Raw genomic sequence first — 6,782 nt, 5'->3', positions numbered from 1 at the left:
GAGCAAGACGATAAATCAAGTAGATCGCACACAGTTTATTATCACCAACCGTGTGAGATGCAGCACAAAATATCTTGGAGCACCGTCGGTGTATAGTACGCCCATGGCTTACGAGAGAAGGTGCGTCGGCTACAGTCCACAGCCGGCATGTCAAGCACACTAGCTCACTCCCCAAATATCATTTCGCTGTTCAATCGCCGCCGGTGAAAGATGGGGACGTGGACCCGCATCGTGAGGCAAACTTCGGCGGCCCACTCCGGCGAGAGCGCAGCCGCAGCCGCCAGGCGCGTGCTAACAAGCTTTGTGAGGGCGACCGCAGTCTGCGTCCGGGCGGCCAAGGCAGCCCAAACAGCCGTTGTTGCTTCTCAGGCGGCGGCAACAGCATCTGCCTCGGGGATAGCAACTGGCGAGAGCAGCACAACAGCTGTCCGTTTCGCAGCGGCGGCCTTAGCCCTGATGGAGGCCGCCCACCACCATGTCGAGGCCGTCCACGCCCAGCTCGTGGTGCTCACCGCACAAATCGAAGGAAGCTTCTCCGACAATGGTCGACAACCCACGGCCGAAGAGTTGGCAATCGCCGAGAGAGTTCAAGCAGCCATCCGTTCCTGCGCGGCATACCTTGCCACGACGGAGCCCGCCAAAGCCCAGATCGTGGCCGCCCACGCCCTGCTCGTGGCGGCCTATTCCAAAGATATGGCGGACGCAAATGGCGAGATGCTTGCCGAGTATGGTGCGGTTGATGCCATGGAGCCCATTCCCCAGGAGACCGTCGGGCGCGAGCTGGACATGGAGGCGGCAGCGGAGATCGACGAGCACCAGCCGTAGTAGTACTCTTTGTTTTGTTTAATTAAGAGCGCCGGTCTTTAATTAGTTAGAGTAATGTTTAGGTCAGCTAGCTCTGTTTAATTGCTGAACTTGCTCGCTTAAGAAGTGTACCCAAATTATGCAATGACGTGGATGACCACTGTAACCATGGAATTTTGAACCAAAATTTTTGACGTTCAAAACTCATCACACACGGGTTAAGCTATCTGAATCGTTTGTGATGTTCACATATCATACACGGTTCTGAATAAGGGACCGTGTCTGATGACACTTTGCGCGCCAGTTTTTTGGCTGAAGCGACTCCAAATTTTCGGCTTCCGCGGAAATATCTACCTCCCTGCCCCCTCCCCCTTACCAAAAGCCACATTTCCCACCTTTCCGCCTTCCTTTCCAAGTTGAAACCGTCACTCCTTTCTTGCAGCGCCGCCTCCTCGCCGGCGACCCACCTTCACGCTGCTCGGCCTCGCCTATCCAGGCAGGTAATCCACACTCAACCCCCATCCTCCTCCTCCTTCTACATCCCACATGCCCCAACCACTGGCGCGAGCGCGACACCTTCCACCAAAATCACCGACCCCTCCACCAAATAAGCGTCGCCCTAAGCCATGGTGCACACAGTATAGCCAGGATCTCAAGGAGCATTTGGCAGTGAAGAAGCAAATCGCGGCCGCACGCGTGGATCAGGTCACGATGGCTGCCATTCGTGTTGACCCCAGATCTTGGAGGAGCACCTCGCCGTCGAGGCCTGATACGTCTCTGTCATATCTATAATTTTTGATTGCTCGATACCAATATTCCACAACTTTCATATACTTTTGGCAACTTTTTATACTATTTTTGGGACTGACATATTGATCCAGTGCCCAATGCCAATTCCTGTTTGTTGCATGTTTTTTGTTACACAGAAAATCCATATCAAACGGAGTCAGAACGGGATAAAAATTGACAGAGATTTTTTTGGAATATTTGTGATTTTTGGGAAGAAGAATCAACGCGATACGATGCCCGAGGGGGCCACGAGGCAGGGGGCGCACCCTGGACCCTCGTGGCCACCCTGTAAGGCGGTTGGAGCCCTTCTTTCGCCGCAAGAAAGCTAATTTCCGGATAGAGATCGTGTCCAAAATTCAGCCCAATCGGAGATATGGATCTCCGGTTATAAAAGAAACGGTGAAAGGCCAGATCTGAGAGCGCAGAAACAGAGAGAGACAGAGAGACAGATCCAATCTCGGAGGGGCTCTCGCCCCTCCCACGCCATGGAGATCATGGACCAGTGGAGAAACCCTTCTCCCATCTAGGGAGAAGGTCAAGGAAGAAGAAGAAGGAGGGGGGGCTCTCTCCCCCTCGCTTCCGGTGGCGCCGGAACGCCGCTGGGGCCATCATCATCACCGCGATCTTCACCAACACCTCCGCCATCTTCACCAACATCTCCATCACATTCCCCCCTCTATCTACAGCGGTCCACTCTCCCGCAACCCGCTGTACCCTCTACTTGAACATGGTGCTTTATGCTTCATATTATTATCCAATGATGTGTTGCCATCCTATGATGTCTGAGCAGATTTTTGTTGTCCTATCGGTCGTTGATGAAATGATATGATTGGTTTAATTTGCTTGTGGTTATGTTGCTGTCCTTTGGTGCCCATCATATGAGTGCACGCGTGGATCACACCATAGGGTTAGTTGTATGTTGATAGGACTATGTATTGGAGGGCAAGAGTGACAGAAGCTTCTACCTAACATAGAAATTGATGCATACGGGATTGAAGGGGACCAATATATCTTAATTCTATAATTGGGTTTTACCTTAATGAACGTTAGTGTTCGCACATGAACACGTCACCGTGTACCCTCGACGCCGGGGGTGATGCACCGCAGCTCACGTCGAAGGAGACCCGTCCGGAAGCGCGGTACGCAGGCAATCCGGTGGGCGCTTTTGTTGACCCGAAACCCCACACGCCCGGGAGGGACCTCGTCAGGGCGCACGGCGGCTATGGGCTGCCCTAGGTCGACCTGATCGCCCCTAGGGCCTCGAGGTTCGCCGCCCTGCAACAAGAAGAACAGACGAAGAACGAGGAAGAAGAAGAACTAGGGTTAAGGAGAAAAAATAAAAGATAAAAAGTGGTAGATGATTTGTTCGATTGTGTGTTGTTCAATCGGCCGTCTCCCCTTAGGTATATAAGAGGCGGCTGGACTTCCCGTGCAAGGAAAAGGCTTGGATTCACGTCCAAAACCCTAGTCAAATTCGGATTGGTTTTGTCCGAACTTTCCAAAACTGTTCGGTTTAAACTGGCTGCACCTTGAGGGTAATTTTTGAGGTGGTAAACGACCTCAGATGGAAACAAGCCCAAAAGCAATCTTGAACGTTTCGACGAGGCGAACAACTTTCATGTTGAACACTTTTAGATCTGAGATCGGCTTCAATGGCTAATTGCTCACGCATTGTATCAGACATCCATCAACATGTGTCTGATGTCCAGCGTAATATATTGATCCCTAACTGGTCCGCACCATATTGACTGTAACTTTTGCATACGAACTCGGATTGAGACGATTTATATATGAAAATCGATCGCCTCGACGATACGAAGACAATTCCTTTAGAGTCACCTTCATCCGAGGCCATCTTAAGGGTGTAATAAGCCGAATAGTGTTCTAGATACAAAATCTCAGTACTTCAAACACAACTTCGGCCTTAGAGATGAGACCGGATGGCTATGACCCAAATATCAAAGTTTCTCCTTTTGAGGATACGGAACTTCCTCACTTTGAACAATTTTTCATTTAAGGCCTTCTTAATTATATTTTCGATCATGTCAAAATCTGGTGTCAACACATGCCCCCCTGTTTTTGGGCAAAACTTGTGTGCCGAAAAATAGCTTGCACGAAGTTTGTTCTAAGCGCGATGTCAACACTTCATCGGCCATTTGTACGTTCTTAGGACGATAGGTATATAGCGGCCATTTAGATTAGCAACAAAGTGAAGCTAATTGAACATATGATGATTTGGTAATACTCTTTCATGATGTAAAAAATTATATTGCATGCATGGATTAAAATAAGCCCATTGAGGGTAACCAATCATACCTGATGAAGAATTCCATGGCATATGCATCAACGACATAGTTGAAGAATATGGATAATGTGTGGACCGAAGATGTTGAAACCTTCGGCTTGGTCCTTCATAGTTTTCACTCTTTTTCTTCTTCATCTTTACCGCACTTCGTGTAATGGATGCTTTCACATAATTCTTATTTTGAATACTTCCTTTAGGAACCCATGCCATGTTCCTTTCTTCAAGTTCTTGTGCACTAAGTTTTTGTAATTTCTTCTTTTGCCAATATGATAAGCCGAGTGAGCGCCCCGGCTGTGATTTTGTTTGAACTAATGACAATTCTTGTTTTACCTTGTGCACTTTCAACTTCCTTTCTTCAGATTTGGCACTTTGATTCTCTACAATTGATTGTTTCATCTCATTGCCTTTAGTAGCCAATGTTAACACTTTAATTGGCTCTTTATCCTTTAAGATCAAATCTGAACTGTCACTCTTGCGACCATCTTTTTTAACTCGATATACTTGTTTGATCACCTCTTCCTTCTTTCTTGAGCTCCGGACCGATTCTTTCTTATTGAAACGGTCTTGAACATATGACTGCTCACTGAACGTTGATCTTCTTGGAGCTGCATAACAATGGTGAGATGGTCTAAAATATGATGGAGAATGTGCCATTGTATCATACCTGTCCCATGATGAGTATCGATCTAAATGAGCATAGGGAGGCATCCATGACATTGGCATTGGCGGCCCAAAATAAGGATATGAACATGTTGCATTAAAATTCTCTTCTTGCCAATACCAATCCTTGGATTTGCGCCTAGGGGGTGATCTTGATGCTTTTGCATTAGTTGGTCGATAAGCACAGTTCTCCTCACTTATCTTCTGATATTTTTCCAATAGTTGCGCGAAAGTGACTTTCGGCTTCTTACCTTTGTGCTTACATCGGCCTTTGTTTTCTTTAGTTGTGCTTGCACCGGTCTTTGGATTTTCTTGTTGCCCCCCAGTCCTTGGCGTCTCCATTGTAGCTTTGATGGAATTCTCGCCCCAAGATTATGTTCATTATGCTCTTTAATAACTTGTTTACTTGAAAGCTTGATCCCATCACCTGCAGTTTTTACCTTCTCTTTAAATGGATCACCTTGAATCAGCCGATGCAAAAACCTTTTACCATCGGCACCAATTGGAACAGACTCGTTATCTCTTGATGTCTCAACAAATTTCAATCGTCCTTTATCAATGGCCGATTTAACTATTTGACGAAACATATTGCAATCCTCAATACTATGCTTGAATGAATCATGCAACTTACAATAAATTCGTCCTTGGATAGATGGCTTGACATGGTGATCAAGAATTCTAATGTAATTATTTTTCAACAACAAATCAAAGATTTGATCGCACATGTTTGAATCGAAGGTATACGTTTTGTTTTTTAGCCGATCTTGGTGTGCGAACGGCTTTGGAAGTAAGCAAATGAATGGTTCAGATTTAGAATCTCCCCATTCAGCTATGCATTGTGTTTTACACCCTATCTCCGATGTATTTGGATAAGATATTGTATTAGCATCGGATTTCTCAAAAGAATTTGACCTTGGCTTTAAATTTCTAAAACGAAAATAGTTAGAATACACATGTCTCAATTGAGACCAACTGCAAGCCAAGTAAGAAACAAGCAAAGCTACCCAATTAGATATGAAATTTTGATAAAGCAATGGGGAAAACTTTGGCTGCAATAATTATCGGTCTTTATAAATGGCACAATAGATTGACCGATATGTTCTATAACAATTTTATTGCTAACAAGTAAATTTCCCTTCGTCATTGGTCTTTCAAAATTACTTATGAGAATTTCTCTTATAGAAGCATCAACAATAAAGTTGCGACCAAAATCGGAAGATAGGTAAATCACTTGCTAGACATACCTTTTCAAACACGTTGGGAGAGCATGATGGTTGTGTTACTTGAACGATAGGTTGTTCCTCTTTCGAATAGCTCCCCAACACCTTGTCATCCTGTTTTTCTAGAATAGATTCAGCATACGTAATATTTGATTCAGTCTTTTCAATAGCCGAATTAACTTTGTTATTCGAATCACCATCTTTTTTGATAATTCTATCAACACCCAATGCTTTCTCTTTTTGACATAATCTAGCTTGAATTGCAGCAGAATTAATAGGCTTTCCCTCTTTTATTAATTCATGTAGAACAACATTGCATTCGTCCCAAAAAGACATAAGATTTTTTCTTAATGACCCAATCTGGATAGAATGGCCCCCCGACATTTTTAGACTTTTTTGGTAACGATATGTCACCAAAATTTTGTAATTTTGCAGGGGAAACATTATATGCTACGATACTAGGTGAAGACACATGTGATCCTGTAGAATTTTCACTTATTCGGCTATTAGCGTGAAGGTGCGAAGCCGAATTATGAATACACATAGTTGCATATGGTGCCAAACAATTAGTAGCATGAGCTATGATTGAGGGTAATTGGCCGGATAACTAGTAGTAGCATGGCCAATTCCCATATCTACCGGCATGTTTTGATTAACATATTGCAAGCTAGTTGCCAATGAATAAAAAGGTGAAACACTTTGTTGCATACTATCAGAAGTTCCTACGTGAAGTGTTTCAACTTGATTAACGGAACTCATCATGTTGTTCATCGGCATATGGATTTGTGGGGCTGCCGATGCATGGGAGTTCGTATACATATGTTCCATGTTGCTAAAATTATATGAGGTAGAAGCATGGAATTTTATTGCATCGGCTCTTGCACATAATTAGATGCATGATTGATAAAGCTAGGCCTAGCCGATACATTATGCTCATTAAACGATCTAGCAACAACATATGCATTATTTGCATCTACATAAGTGAATTGGGTATTCATGTTACC

The sequence above is a fragment of the Triticum aestivum genome, chromosome 2D (genome assembly GCF_018294505.1).
Source record: "Triticum aestivum cultivar Chinese Spring chromosome 2D, IWGSC CS RefSeq v2.1, whole genome shotgun sequence".
NCBI classification, from domain to species: Eukaryota; Viridiplantae; Streptophyta; class Magnoliopsida; order Poales; family Poaceae; genus Triticum; species Triticum aestivum.
The sequence above is the reverse complement of the archived record's forward strand: the minus strand, read 5'-3'. Positions refer to the sequence as shown.